The sequence below is a fragment of the Sinohyriopsis cumingii genome, chromosome 9 (assembly GCF_028554795.1).
Source record: "Sinohyriopsis cumingii isolate HCF-2022 chromosome 9, ASM2855479v2, whole genome shotgun sequence".
NCBI classification, from domain to species: Eukaryota; Metazoa; Mollusca; class Bivalvia; order Unionida; family Unionidae; genus Sinohyriopsis; species Sinohyriopsis cumingii.
Window position 1 is genome coordinate 65,870,349 of NC_142969.1, and position 16,766 is coordinate 65,887,114.

The 16,766-nt window shown below is 38.3% G+C and overlaps 1 long non-coding RNA gene across 1 annotated transcript; it reads left to right on the forward strand.

The window, feature by feature from the left end:
- The first annotated feature begins 335 nt into the window (after window positions 1–335).
- On the forward strand, window positions 336–9,814 carry LOC149791936 (uncharacterized). Its single transcript, XR_016423233.1, has 3 exons — window positions 336–388; window positions 2,048–2,182; window positions 9,507–9,814. It is a non-coding gene; the product is annotated as an uncharacterized LOC149791936 (long non-coding RNA).
- Window positions 9,815–16,766: the final 6,952 nt, after the last annotated feature.

Below are 16,766 nucleotides of genomic sequence, written 5' to 3' on the forward strand. Positions count from 1 at the left end.
TGATCGTTTCTGCGTGGATTAAATATAAACCGTTCTATAGAATCGTCAAGCGTAGGTACGCAGGTGGGGGTGTTTCTAAAAATGTACGCATGTGTACAGGGAGGGGGAGGTGTCAAGCTTTGCCAGATTTTTGTGTACGAAATAAATGGATGGCCCCTAAGGCTGTAACATCAAACGATATAACATGGAGATTCCTGGTATTAAGGTGCGCGCAAGTGTAATCCAATAGTTAGATAATATTACGCGTGATCTGACAGGCCTACATGGGCAACAACTGATGACCAGCCAGAAGTCAGATCTCACCCTAAATATAAATATGTGTCGTTTTATTGTGCTTGATATTGAGCCGAGGTTTACTCTATGGATAGGTTCTGGCCAAACGACCAATGTGAGTATAAAATTCCTCTTCTCCAAAATGATAATTAATATTATTGAATATTATTATTTGTATTATTAATAATATCGATATCATTATCATAATCGTCACAGTATTAGTAACGTATATAGTAGCATAAACAGTATTAGTAAAATCAGTGGTTGCAGTAGTCATAGTAACATAAATAATAAGAACTTCAGTATTCATGCACAAAACAGTACATAAGAGACCGCTCCGGTAGCCTAGTGGTTAGAGCGTCCGCTTCGGATTCTGGAGGTCGCGGGTTCGAACCCCGACCGAGTCATACCAAATACTTTTAAAAATGGTACTAACAGCTGCCTCGCTAGGCGCTCAAGATTAAGAGGCCAGTGTTAGGACTGGTCGGCCTGATGTCTGGATAATATGACATGATGCCCCAGTGCTAGTCATCACTATAAAACTGCCACACTGCGGACATCCTAACGATATGAAAAATTGTTAAAACTACGTTAAAAAAACTAAATCACACGTACACACACACACACACACACACACACACACACAAGGACTTCACTAGACTCATGCAGAATACAGTAGATAAGAACCGCATCAGACTTATGCAGAAAAACAGTAGATAAGGACTTCACTAGACTCGTGCAAGATACATATTAGACAGAACAACTAGTTAGGTTAGCTGCAATTAGCGAGTTTCCGGAACTGGGTACGAATAAATATAGACCGATCCTCCCCATAAAACTATTTAAAATAATTTTCATTACCTGGTTATAAATGTGCAAAACGTCAGACGTTTGGATGGTCATGCACATTATGTAAATTGTTTGAATGGTTTTCTCTAACGCAACACAAGTTTGTTTTTGGTTTTTTTTGTTGTTGTTTTTTTTAATTTTTATTTATTTGTTTTGTTTTTAATAAGACAGTATGTTTCTAAGCGTAGTAGACAATATCTAGTATGGTAATAGCTACTACTGGGGTTTGGGGTGAAATTGGTGTCCTTGCAACGTATACAGCGTTGTTTGTTTTCTACCACGTAATGATCACCTCACTCAACGGTAACTTAATCTTGTATATTTTCAATCAGGCGCACTGCAACATTGAAAGAAAATTGAAATGACTATATTTAATATACAGAAGCGTTGAGTCCTACACTTGATGATAGGGATAAAAGATCAATATGTCACCACAGCTAAATGAGAGATTAAGCAAAACATGTCTAGTTGCTGTTCTTATAGGGTTTAACGCCATTTTTCAGCACACAATAGGCTATACATAGCGGCCAGTATTAATGGTGGTTGAAGAACCCGGGAAAACCCGGGAAAGAACCACCGACCCACGAGAAACTACTGGCAAGCTTTCTCACGTACCCACATTGGCTGAATCCGAGACTCGAACCCACGCAGACAGAGGTGAGATGGCAGTGATCCGTAACGGAGAGTGCTTGAGACCACTCGGCCACTCGGGGCCCCTAAAGCATGTCTAGAAATTATCCGTACATTTTTGGCACGATGGGAGAAATAAGAGGGTGCGTGTGACCTTTGATCTGATTTGAGAATTTAACTATATCCTGTATACACTTATTTATATTTTCTCTGACTAATTGTTTCTAGTATTAATTAGTTTATCTCTGACAAATTGTTTCTAGTATGAATTAGTTTATCTCGTGTTTCTGCTTAGAAGAAGAATACCTGACGATGAAGTGTCTAAGCCTCTTTCAAACGGCGGCGATAGTCAGCTGCCTGTTGTCTCCTTCCATGGTCTCAGGAGCTGGGTTTGGATCTACAAATAATGATGCCCTCATTCCCTTGTTTTGTAAGTTGTACTGTGATAATAATAATAATAATAATAATAATCCACACTAGGGTAACATTTCATCTTAGTCTTTCCAGAACTTCGTAATATTGTCACGTGACCGATGACTTGGACCTTCACCTAGATGGCATAATAATAGAGACTTTATGTTAAGCAAAGGAATTGTACTCTTTAATCGATGCAAGTGATGCCGACATTGTGCATTTCGATATTATGTTAACCAGGTTTGATCGAGTCACCACTACCTTACACATTCATATTTTGCCTTCGATCGTTTTAAAACTGACATCTTTCTTACATTTAGTGACAGTCCTAATGTAAGTTGCTAGAACTTGATGCTTAATTGACGTATAATAAGGTATAAAGAAAGACTTACAGTTCATTTTGTAAAATCTAAATTGTACAACTAAGTCGTTGTATTGGATCATGAAGATTAAACGCCTGTCCGATCCCTGGATTGGAATATATGTATCCAGAGTGATTTTGCAAATTAACTGATTAGTTATGTTAAAACAGACTGATACGTTATGTTAAAAAAAGACTGATACAATACGTTCAAAATCCACTCTTGTGAGTACATGCATCGTAGCTTGACTTGTAAATGTCAAGGTCATTTTGAGACTTAATTAGTGACCTAACCATATTTATGGCTTGGAACCTTAAAATCATAGAAAGATAACATTCACTAACTGGCCAAATATGTCAGAAACGTATAGACACGTGTTTTTATACATTTACGATAGCAGATTCAAAACGTGTAGCTGATAAATATAAAATGATACACAACCATGACGTAATTACAGCATATATATATATATATATATATATATATATATATATATATATATATATATATATATATATATATATATATATATATATATATATATATATATATATATATATATATATATAGATAGATAGATAGATAGATAGAGAGAAATCAAAATACAGAGACATAGAGAAAGGAAAGCCAGGACTTTTCTTTTGTATGGATTAAACAAATTAATAATTAATAATGGAACGTTTTCGAGAAACGAATCTGGCTTTTGAAATTTGAGCATAAACAGACACCAAACAAAAATGGAAACATGTGTCAGAAACAAATAGTTGTGTGTGTATGCGTGTGTGTGTGTGTGTGTGTGTGTGTGTGTGTGTGAGAGAGAGAGAGAGAGAGAGAGAGAGAGATGTGTGTGTGTGTTCCACATACTAATAATAGGATGTTACAATCAGGCCAGACTTTCTCCAATGAACTGCAAATTGTACAACATTAGTCCGAGTCATTATAGGACATGCGCATTTACGTGTACATATGAGTGTGTCCACAAAATTTGTTATTGGGTTTGATCTTGATACAGGGTCAGAAGTGGACCTCAAAAACCTTGAATAACCTAAAATTTCATTTTGGCCTTAGAAACCTTAAAAAAGTCTTAAAACCTGAAGGAAACCTAAAAAGAAAAAAACTAACATATTGAAATGATGGTGAATGGCTCTATCCTGACCCCACAAAAAGTGCTTTTCTGCACACGGTTTTTCGTTAGGTTAGCCAAGCAGTCAAGAAAGTGCATGAACTATGCAATTAAAGACATCCTGTCATTCAACTATTTATTAATTTTTGCTTTATTTTCATTATATTTAGGAACAAACTCAAACCATACTTTACCAGATTTGTAATAAATGTTATGAATACCGTGGAGATAGATAAGGTTGAAAATGTTATGTGTTTTAAGCCACAAAATATCTTAAAACCTTGGGGGAAAAAAAGAACTAAATATAACCTAAAATTTTAAAGTTCAATTTCACTTCTACCTCTTGTGATATAACCATTCGTTTTGATTTCAAAGACAGTTTAGTTTATCATTTTTTTAAAAAGTATTTTTTCTGGACAATATAATCAGTATATTATTTTATGGTTTTTAATATGGATCTGCATTATGTGAGCGTAGATTCATATCTCTTCCATGTGGCTAAATGAGAAATTTCAAGATTGATGCGTCCCCCCCCCGTGGCAGTACATGTTTCGATCTACTTCCTCTTCTGCTTTAATTTACTATAAAGGTGGCGCTCTGCAGTTTCGTACTTTGCATAGGGCTTAATTCTTACTTTCCCTTGTTTTCCTCTCTGGTTGAATTTACTTTAATTCCATGTTAATGATTCTGTCCAAGAATACAATGGAGCAATTTGTAATTCCAGAGAATAATATTTGAATAATAAAATATATAAAAAAACAGAACGAAACATTCTACATGATTCTGCTTCTGATGTTATCGCAAGAATGAATCATCAAAATTTGATTTTCTTTTATTTAAAAAAAAGACACAAAAGTAGACACAGGATGAGGGTCCAAAGTTCATTTCTAGAAAATTCTCAGTTGTAACAGATAAAATCTGTTACTAAAATTATAATAAAGTAAGTGGCAAACATCAGGTTAAACAGACTGATCCATAGGGAATACCAATATCTTAAACCCAGACCCAAATAAACATGTTTATCTGTTTTGATAATGAGCCTAATATTTAACCCACACTCACAGAGAAAATATTAGCTATGTATTATTTGTATACAAAAATAAAAGTTATTGGTCATGTACACAATGAACTTGATTTTGAACAAGTTCAAGTCCAAAATACCGACTAGAGTGATAATCTCATTAAATTACAATTTATGTATTAGACAAAAAAAATGTAAGTATTCATGAGATTTGTCCAGAAAGACATCAGTAATTTGCCTATACGACCTTGTCATATTAAAACTTAGTGTTTAGAAATATCTTTTATGTAGATGTTGTTATTAAGGCAAAATAATTTTCTTACTAACTAAAACATATCTGAAAAAAAGGCATGTTTTACAACGCCAGCCATAAGATTTATTGGACTGGAATTTTCTGGTCGCGTAGCTATCCGGGTCAGTTACAGTAACAAACTTCGATCCCCATTTCTGATCACTTTGAAAAACTGCATATTTTTCGCACTAGATTTATCATTCTAACTCATTTCAAATAAGGTCGATGGTCTTAATGTGCTTTCAGCTTTCAAGTTATGTATATCTATACTGAGTGAGTAATTTTGTCCTTGATTGAAAGTTGTGGAGTTTTTGCCTTCGTGAATTTTGCCATGCTACTAAGTGGTAAACAAGATGTTTACTAAAATCTGAGTTCAACGTAAATCTTGTTTACACTTAAGCTAGGTTTTTTCCGTTTGAAATCTATTACGTTGTAGGTCTTGTGAAATTTACATGCAGTGGGAGCTGGATAAACAAATTACTACTGCTTCATATCAGTCTTTGGAATCTATGATCAGGGTTTGTAGTTATGTCAGATATAATTCTGTTATAAGGATGTATTTCAAATATTCATTGGAATTGCAAAGTGCTCTTTGACTTTTTGGACTGAAACAGTGCATTGGGATTATCTAGAATTCATTCGAATATTTTCATGATTGTATTACTGTGGTACATCAGGATATTCAAGACTATTGGAATTCATTCGGAACATTCCATAAAATTGGACTTTTAATGGGACATTTAGGATTCTTGGATATTTAATTTAGAGTACTGCAAGTATCTTTTAAATTTTCACTTTGAAACTTAGAGAAATAAGTTATTTATTACATTTTACTAAACGTGTTGGTTTAGCTTCTTTCAGTTTTATAGTTTAAGACACAGAGTCGTAACAATACACTGAGTTGGGATATTGTGAGCTTGAGTTTTGTTTTCAGATATATGTGAGGGTATGGGGAAAGGACACCCGGGTAATTTTTATTTAAAAGCACATACAAATTCATATCTCTATTCGTTATTTATAGTCGCTTCATGTATCGACACTTTGAGAGATTCATTGATCCTTGCTGATAAAGTATCAATATGAAATTTCATAATTTTGTAAAAGCGAAAATTGTTATTAGCTAAGTAAGTTTTGTGGACAGACATATAATGGGATATGAGGTTTGCGTTTTCATATCCAATTTTTTCTTCATCTGTGATTCCTAACACAACTGTTTTCGTTCAAAATTTGTTGTCTCTTAGTAAATAATCATCAGTAAAGTAATTCAGGTTTATGTACATCTTGCTATTTTAATACTTTGCTATGTGACTTCAATGAATATCCTGTAAACACCACCACCACCACCACCGGATTTGTGTGGAAAATGGAAACTAGACATAAATATATTTTTGAGAATGCATATGTCTTTGTCATTTTGAAACTTCGGTACTTCACAAACTCCAATGGATCGTATTTTGATAGACCTGAATAGCGCCGACCAAGAAGTTTACGAACAACGTCGTCTAGTGAACGAGTGACGAGGTATTATCAGAATGAAAGAAAGAAAACTATTCCCTCACCATCTTGTTTTAGTTCATATATCAAGACTAAAATAGCGATTTTGCTGAAGCGGAAATTAATGTAACCTTCGGCTACATCTTTGCTGAAGAAATGACGTCACATGATCACAACCAAGGCTACGATAATATCGTTTGATGACTTAAGCGAATCGTGTACCTTTAAGGATTCCGTGAAACCACGGATATAATGTACCTCTAAAGGATAAATAATAGGACGGAACGGTTTAGCAAACAACATAAAACAGAGAAAAATGGCTGATTTGGAAGATTCCAGTTCTTGAAATGGGTTACTGGCATTCTCATATAAATGGTACATTTCATTTGCAGAGTACGATATGAATACTACCTATCTATAGAACTTCCGAGGAGCGAAACGAGTTCATTCTCTTTCCGCAAGGTCAAAGGTATTTCGGAGTAAAACTTCATTACGTTCAAAGTGTTGTTCATTCGAATTCGTTGGTGACATTTGGTCGCAATTCTCAGAAAACGGTAGCTACCTAAGACATGAAAACATCTGGCTATACTTCATAGTGCAATATATGATATCTCATCTACATGAACTAGAGATCATTGATTATTTGTATCAATATACAGCAAATCTTATCTTTGCTGATATTCTGATCTTTCAATGGAAAAGGCGAGTTATGCATTAGACTAAACATCGATTAAAGTTAATATAATCATCTTCGAACACAGAACCATGCACATCAATGAAAACGCCTCATTAGTTTCAGTCTCTGTGTGTGATGCTGAGAAAACATCTGTACCGAACGCCAGATCAAATATGTAAGATTAAATGATTATAAATTAACAAGATCGGGTTAATCTGAAAAGAACAACTTTTTATTTCTGACACTAATGATATGGATTAACCCTCATTCTTCCGTCACGCCGATCTCATTCAGTACATCGTGAGTGCTGTGAGCCGGGTGGAGAATTTAAAATTGTTTATACAGCTTTGTACAACATATTTTGAAACTGTTTAACAAAATGGCTCCTATGTTTCCTTGAGAAGGACTTTGAATAAGAGAATCAAAAGAGACCCGAAAGAAATATTACTTTTTCCATGCCATAATGTCTGCCCGCGTTTATCTTACCCTGAAAAGTATGGGATCTTAACCTGCTTACTGTTGGAACGTATTGTAATAAATTTAGAGTATGCGCATTTGGTTATAGCGCCCCGTTTTAAGGAATTCTTAGATTTGTGTGATTACTTGTGTGATTATTGGAATTCGACGCAATGGAAATATTCCTAGCCCGAAATAATTAGCCAATTATTAGGAGCAAACGTCACGGAGTGAAGTGTTAGTGAGTTTCCATGATGCCATGGTTCACTAGTAGTGAATTCAGGCCAAAACCGAATGAATGTCCCTGTCATAAGATAGTCCATTTTAAAATCTAATGGTGTACATTGGTGGTGTGACTGCAAGGGCAGTATTTACGGTAGGAAACCGGTAAATTACACAAGGGAATAAAAAAGAAAAGACTTGGCAGATACCGTTTATGTCGCCATGGGGCAAATGTGGTGCAGTTATATTGGCGAAATGTGCCTGGAAAGCATACATTGACTGACCTAAGGTGGCGGAGTTATAATAGTTCCCAGTGTTAGGGGATACTCGTACATTTTCTAAGGCGTGAACTGTTGGCGGTACGGAAACATGATGAAGATAAACCATGCAGATGTGCGGTTGATAGATATTTGGCAGGTTGTTTTATCTGCGGTCTTGCATTAATTAGAGTAAAATTTAGGTATAGAATGGACACGTCGGGCTTTCTAATTTACAACTGAAGTTGTATGGAAGCCTTTGGAAAGTCTGGGTAAACATATGACTTCTAGCGAGAATCGCGCCAGGGTTTGACAACCGCTCGGTCAAGTAAATACTCATGTGCGTGTTACAGTATTGTAAAAGTAAAACAACTGGTGTTTGGCAACGTATTGTAAAAATAAGCAACTAGTGTTTGGAAACGTATAGCAAAAATAAAACAATTGGTGTTTGGCAACACGTTCTACAACCTAGGTACAGTGTTTCTGCAAGAAACAATGTTCAATATATAAACGTATGGCGCAGAGAGAGAGAGAGAGAGAGAGAGAGAGACAGACAGACAGACAGACAGAGAATTATGCACTATACAATTATGACCGTATCGGAACACTTTGTAATTTTGTAATTCTGGTGATATGGTAAGTATAGAGATCCATAAGGTACAAAATTACAATTAATAGTAGCGTGTATGAACAGCCAATTAAAAATTAATTTGCTACGTTAGGTCAGAAATACGTTACAGTCTAAGAATTGGTGAGATCCACTTAAAAATACATGTAGTCCATTACTTCCGGGTGATTCAATTATATGATGGACATACAGGTCATTATTTGGCCCACTAAAGTTATTCCTGATTCTTATAAGCAGGATAAAATATTTTTCTTGTCGTATATTGTCAGTTAGTTTGTTATACAGTTCGTTATAGAGTTTGTTATACAGTTTGTTATTCCTTGTTATAAAGGAGTGAAACTGTTAAATTTGTTATGTATCAACTCGTTTACTTCAACTTGAAATAAGAACATAATACATGTAAAGGTTTCGTCCCTGTAGAAATAGTCATGTAAAGTTTTGTAACCACAACGGTTTTTCTGGGGGATTTTGTTTGTCTTGTCTATGTTTTGTATTTGCCTTTTAAAAAGACTCGTTTAGAGTCGAAAGTGCTCAGGCTAATTATATACTACTTTTGCACTAGTCGTTGTCAGTTTATTGCATGAGAGAGAGAGAGGGACAGACAGACAGACCGATTACAGCACTCTTCCTTAGCCATTTACATATCTTTTTTAATCGAGCACCCCAACAAGATGTACCTGAGTTACTCAAAATGGTAGAAACAAGAAAGACAGCATATAGGAAAATCTAAATCTGTTATTTGGATTTATTTTATTCCAGTGACATTTTATAGCCTTTTTCATCTATTTGTTTTCTTTTATATTTTTCAGTACTCCTTCTTGTTCTATTTCCCCTCCTTAATCTCGGCTCAGGGAAGGGGAATTCAGCTGTAGTGAATATAGAAACAGACCTCGAATTCTACAAGAGAGTTGTTTGTACAACAGGCACCAGCGCGAATTGCTTGACCTGTTTTAATTTGCCAACAAGGCCACCTTGCGCCAGTCTCGCCATCTGTGCCTGGGATGCTCGAAATAATCTCTGTGTCCCAGCTTAAAGGAGACAAACCTTTCTTTGGATGGATTTTGTAACAACGCTTCAAGCCGACTGTACGCATTAATATTTCAGTAGCAAATCTGTAAAGTACACAAATATACAATATTTCATCTCGCAGTTGATTTGATTATTTCTGCGCTCTCGTTTTTCTCATTTTATTCTATTATGGGTGAAATTGTTTTATTTTATTCTATTATGGGTGAAATTATAACCGTGACCAGTGTCATGTGTCCAAACAACAGTTGCTTCGGGTCTAAACAAATTCTATTGAATTAGTTAATCTTAGATGATCTGAGGTGAAAACATTAATCTGCCCTCCATCGATTGAGGTCCATATCTTTATACTCCATACGGTGTTTAGTGTTGATCCCATTGATCATATTGAATCGAACATAAGCTACTTTCAATTACATGGGTATTTACTTAATTTAAATTAGTTTGTCATTTTTCGCGGCGAGAATCGTCAGTGGGAATTGCGGAAGGGGTGACCTTCTTTGCTGTTGCCCTGGACGCTTTCCACCTGCTCGTCCTTTGGCAGATTTGGATGGCTGATGACTTTCTTGGGGCCGGTATAGGTGGCTGCCTTGGAGACTATTTCGGCTAATGACGTATGTGACAGGAAGTAGTATCTGATTGTGCGTTTTGTCTTTTTGTCCTTTTTGGGACCATTTCACCCGTCATCGTTTCTATGTCAATGACATATTCATTCTCTATGTGACCTTTGCACGTTTTGTCCACGGGAATGCAAGCACGCCATCCACGTGATGTGAGTGATCCAGTCAAGTGGGTAGAGTCTCGTCCAGATGGAAGTGCCCCTAAGGGTTTCCAAAACGGCACAACCCGCCATCTGATCTTACCTTGCTGCGATTTTAGAAAGGAAAATAGATGTACTTATTCAGACAAGCCATTGGTAGCGATCAAAATACACACTGCGAGCTAATGTGTTTTCGATGACTACTTGGGCTTTTCATTTAACTTTATCTTCCTGTTAATCCGCATTGTATATTTATTTATATTCGCAATTGCCTCTAGCTTTTTTGTTCTGCCAGCACACTCTTAAACGTAGTCGCACTGATTATTTTTATCTTCGATTGCAACTATATACAGTTTACCGATCGTACTGAGACTGTTCTAAGTATTTGCCAATAATTCAAGTATGCGTGTCTTTGGGAATTCAGTCGCATGGAAAATAATTTGCTCGCACCACCCGAGAAACCAGCAGCTGTCTATATAGCGCCGACAATAATACCGATTGGTTCACCTACAATAGTTGATGTGGTCGTGATTCCAGTCACACCAAGACCAAGCAAAACCTCAAAAGCATCTACAACTGAACATGCCCGTTTGTATTTCGATCAGCATGGTTCTCTTGGTAATTTCATTAAAAGCTGTTAATGACCATGTTAGTGGCCAGCGTGCGTAAATGTGACACTTGCAGAAACTTTGACGTCAACAACTCCGCTTCTTGGTATCTGCTGGCTACATCGACAATAGTGAGTGCGTTTTTATTGGTGCGTTATCTACCTTGTCGATCACGGACACAGCTGTGTGGAACAAATAACAAATCAGCCTGATAAACCTTATTTGGTGTTTCCACATATAACCATCCACGTGATATATTTCTGGATACGCGTAAGTAATGAAGTGGGACACTAGCGTCAATGGGATATTAACATGGGATAATTCAACATGGAGTGAATGGGGAATTGAACGTAACGATAAGCGATTGGGACAATTTAATGTCAAGGGGACCATAACGTTAAGAAGGTGTATATCTACTTTGGCAACAATGGGAATTAAACATGTGAAAATTTAGCATGGTATGAATGGGGAATTGAACATAGCCACAAGGGATTGGGACACCTTAGCCTCAAAGGGACCTTAATGTTAAAAAGGGGTATATCCACCCATATATTTATGCCTCAAGGGAATTTAACATGAGGAATTTTAGATCCACTCTGGGGACAATGGGAATTTAACATGGGGAATTTTATATCCACTCTAGGGACAATGGTAACATAGGTTGGGTTTGCAAAGGGGCAATATGAATGATTGGGTCACGGTACTGAAAAACATACCATTACCTACAATCACCTCAGCAAAACAGTTAGTAATTATAGTCACACTACTCCACATTCACACAAAACAAACACATTGAGCAGGGACAAGGGATATCTTTGTTAAGGGAATAAACAAACACACAATCACATACAGAAGTACGTGCGCACACAAACAAAATACACACACACAAAATACACACAAACAAATGTAAGCGCGCACACACACACGCACAAACACAAGCACACACATATCCACATAAACGTTATCGCGCACACAAACACATACACACTCCAAACACCTTGTGTTAGCTTAGAATGTAAGAGAATTAGATAAAATCTCACAAAAAAGATTATCTCTGACACTACCGAAAATTCCTATGGAAAATCCCAAGTATATTTATACCCTCAAAACACAAATTTTATAAACATGGACTCCGTTGCGTCTAAATTTTAGCCATTTGCAAGTTTGCAATCGAGATGAAACGATCGCACCATTTCGTGAATAAAGGAGAAGAATGTAAGGGGCAGAAAAGTTACATATTGCCTTGCACAGTAGCCGAAGTCTTGGCTAAAATCCATGTCAGCGATTTCGAAGATAAAATAAGTGAGCCAGAATCCAGACCCAGAGAGCCAAAGTCAAACCAAAGTCCACCACCAGCAACCCTTGAAAATTCCTACCACAATCGAGAGATGGATAAACGCTCCTGTATAAAATTTAGATCCACGGCCTACACGTACACGATGAAATTTAAAGATTTCAGGTCCGTCGTACCGCTGGAGAAAACAGGGATTTACCACCGATGTGTGTGATTCTTTGTTAACCACACTGAAACGGCAATGTGAAGCTAAAGAAGACGATCACTTGACACTTACCATTTATCACGAAAGTGTCAAGTCCCCAGTTTGGATCGAGTTTAGCAGGCCAGCAGAATGAACTCCTTCCAAAGTCATAGACAAGATTCAATACGTGCAGCAGTCCAACGATAAGTTTCACATCACCGATGGAAAAGCCACACTGTTCATGGCCCACGTGTCTCTTCCCAAATGGATCGGACGCAAAAAGGTGTTATTGGTAGACGACCTTCTCAGCACCAAAAAAGTATCGTCCAAATTAACAACCCACAAGAAAAGATGTGTTTAGCCCGTGCCATCGTGGTGGGACGAACGTATGCCGACAAGAACGACATGGTAGAATGGAAAAGTGCCTGGAAAACTATTCAACAATCGGACCGAGCCAAACAAAGAAGTGAAGCAGAACTCGTGTTACATCAAGCGGGGCTATCCACAGACACACCCTGTTGCATTCCTGAAATGCAAAAGCTGCAAGACGTCTTGACTCCACGCTACACCTTGAAAGTACACCCTCAAGAAGTACGCGGACCTCTATTGTTTGGAGGCAAAAATACATTCATGTTTATCAATATGATGAACATTTCGATGCCACTACCAGTATTACCTTATTCCTGGGATACACATATTACTGTAGGAAATGTGACTATGGCTTTAACATTTGAAAGCAACACAGGCAATGCGGATCGAAATGTGAGGGATGTTTGGCCTATAAACCCTGTCTTGACGAAGGACCAGAACGAGTGCATTGCTCAGCTTGCCAGTGCACTTTTGTCAGCCCTATATGTTACCATCAACATCTGAAGACACAAGGTTCACAGCAGAGAAGTGCTTGCCATCTCCTGAAATTGTGACCTACTTATTTCATCTTTTTCGGTTTCGAAGGTATGCAAGAGACCGATATTCACATTCCTAATTTCTGCGTGGCTCATTGAACGTGCTAAAAGTGCATCCAGGAACCTATCTGTAGTCATTGGCCCCCACTGTAGCAAGATTTCTGGAGGACGTGAAAACTCTTTCGGGGACCAAACATGCCAGCCGATTTCGCCCAATGGATCTTAGACCCCATCGACGAGACGCGGATGCAAGAGGACATCGAACATTACGGAGATCATCATCGCCATGCCACGGTGATGGCTCACAATTTCTCGTGATGCGAGTGGCAATTTTTCAGAGACAATACGGAACAAAGCACCAAACGTCCTAAAGTCGCTTTGACCGGAGCCAAATCATCTCCATGCAAGTGGGACAAGTTCAGTTTAAAGATTCGATGAGTTACTCATCCATGCTTCAAACGTTTGGAATGAGAGATATGGCCAAACGTTATTTCCGCACTTTTTCAATACAGAAGCTAATCAACGTGCTGTTCTACCACATTTGGCTGTTGCTCACTACTACGACTCCGACAGCATGCGTACCGAACAAGGAGAAGCTTTTTACACTTGGTACCACACTCACGCCTCAGACCCCTTCGACTTCCGAAGTGGACAGTTTATGGCGTTGCTGTGAAAAATTTCGAGAATTGTTCATGGAACCCGGAGGAATCGATCCTTTGATAAAAGCCTACACCATTGCCAAAGCGTGTTCCTTAGAATACCGCCAACGATTCATGCCCGAAAACACCCTGACTGTCATCCGCCCTCAAACGACCAATTTTATCAAATGACAATACTCGGTCAAGCCCTACGCTAGCTACATTACTTTTGTTTCAAATGGATTCAACACAACCGAAAAGGCGGAGGCGAAAAGACCATCGGAACGTACTCAGTAGATGGCTGAGACTTAGCAACCCCCAAAATAGTGCACCAGTTTAACGGGTGCTTATTTCGCGGATGTCCGCTCTGCTACCCTCCATGTGACACTAAAATCAGTTTTTACAATATATCATGGAAGACTTGTACGAGGCCACCTGTCAGCGGCTCTCGAAGTTAAAACAGCAAGGATACCAAGTGGTGGATATGTAGGAACACGAGTACGATCACCTTTTCAAAACCAATCCCGAATTTAAACGAAGCGTGGAAAGTTACAAGCTGGTGGACCCTCTGGAGCCGCGGAAAAGTTTGTATGGAGGGCTGATGAATTCCACCTGTTTGCTGTACCACGCCGACGAGGAGAAAGGAGAATGAATCAAATACCTGATCGCCGTATCCTTACGTGTGCAAATATCTTCACATTACCGCATGACACCAGTAATTATTGACTCAACACATCGACCTGGACAATATTCGACAATACGAAGGAGTGATTAAATGCAAGGTCTTGCCTCCTACGGACTTGTACCATCCAGTTTTACCTCACCATTGCCAAATAAATCTGAAGTTTCCCTTGTGCCGTCTTTGTCAGCATACACAGGAAGAACGCGCTTTGACAGGAACGTGGGTCAGCATGGAATTCTTATAAGTGTATGAAATTTACCACTTTCCCAAGAGAGAACAATGCCACAAGGGTTACGAGGCACAGACAGGCTTTTTCGCAGTCTACGTTGTTGCCGCTTTGAAATTGAAACAAGAAGCCAGCGACTATCCTTCCTGGTGCCACACTCCCGAAGACCAAAAGAAATTCAAACAGAAATACTTGGAGGCGGAGGGCATCCCTTTAGACCACATCGAGAAAACTGAAGGACAATTAATGTTTGCAAAGTGATGATAAATTGTTTGTGAGGTAAAATTGCACAACGACCGTGTTTACCCAAGACTGAGTATTTGACAGAAACTTCCCGCTACACCCAGATGATTCACGATAAAACCAAAACTATTAGACACGTGCACGTCCTTCGTGAAGACTTGATATTAGTTAATTACGAAGAAGAACTGGAATTTGTAGAGACCGACGAATTTGGAAATGTCATCATTGCAGTATACGTGACAGCCCATGCTCGCTCAAAATTGTACGATGATATAGAACTGTTAGTAGATCGTGTACTATATTTTGACATGGACAGTTGCATCTCCATCGATCGCCCGGATCACGACACCCTGAAATCGAAGAAGACCGTTTAGAAGCCTGGACAGAGGAGCACCCCGACGACAAGATTCTAAGCTTTGCAAGTGGCGGTCCCAAAATTTATGGTTACAAATACCGGGCACCACAAGGAGAAGTGCACACCGAGTGTAAAGTGAAAGGACTGACTCTCAATTATCGCACCAGTCACGTGGTGAACCTTGGGATATTGAAAGAAGCCTTGTAGTCTGGTAAGGATCAACATTTTAAAGAAACCTCCTACGAGCATCACACCGAATCGTCAGTCGACCATTTGACAACTTTATCAAGTCGTTTACCACAAGCAAGTGCGGATTCCCAATCACGTCACTTTGCCCTACGGACATGCCGATATTGGTCAGCATAAGAAAGAAAAATGTCCAAGACCGATAGTTCATTGTGACTACCATTGTCAAGCCAGAAAGATAAATCCTTTCAGACAGACACCATTTAAATTCAGTGATTCTGAAGCCTGGAGAATCCATGTGTGACTGTGCCAAGTGTAGAGGTTCTAAGAACATAACAACCTGTCCCTCGGACACCACATCTTGTTCTACTTAACTCTTTGGTTTTTATTATTTTTGTCTTTCGTGGTCCATTTTAAAAATGTTTTGAGATAAACGTGTCCTGAAAAAGGTATAAAAACTCTTGTCTTGTCAGTGTTTGTTTCAAAAGTGACATTCCCTGCATTATGGCTACCTCTGCTGTCGCTTCCCCCTCTTCCTCCACTTTGAAAGTATTCGACAAAGACTTAGATCGTGCAAGCTGGGAGGACTTGTATCTTCGTGATTCCTTTTACATGTTAATTGCTGGACAGAGGGGTTCAGGCAAAACCGAATTTTTAAGCGTTTGATTGAACATAAAAATCATTTGATCGATCATCCACCTGAACGTATCGTGTGGTGTTACAAAGAGTGGCAATCGGCGTACAGCCTCCTGCAATAAAATCAAGGCGATTCCATCGTGTTTGTGTAAGTCATTCCTAGCGAAGACGACTGGATCGTATCTGACCCTAGTCAAGCTCATCTTGTCATCTTTGACGACATGTTAGGAGAAGACGAAGAAGAAATGAAACTTTGGTTTACAAGCAAAGGGCATACTCATAGTGCTAGTGTCATTTACATCATCCAAAATTTGTTTCAACAAAAG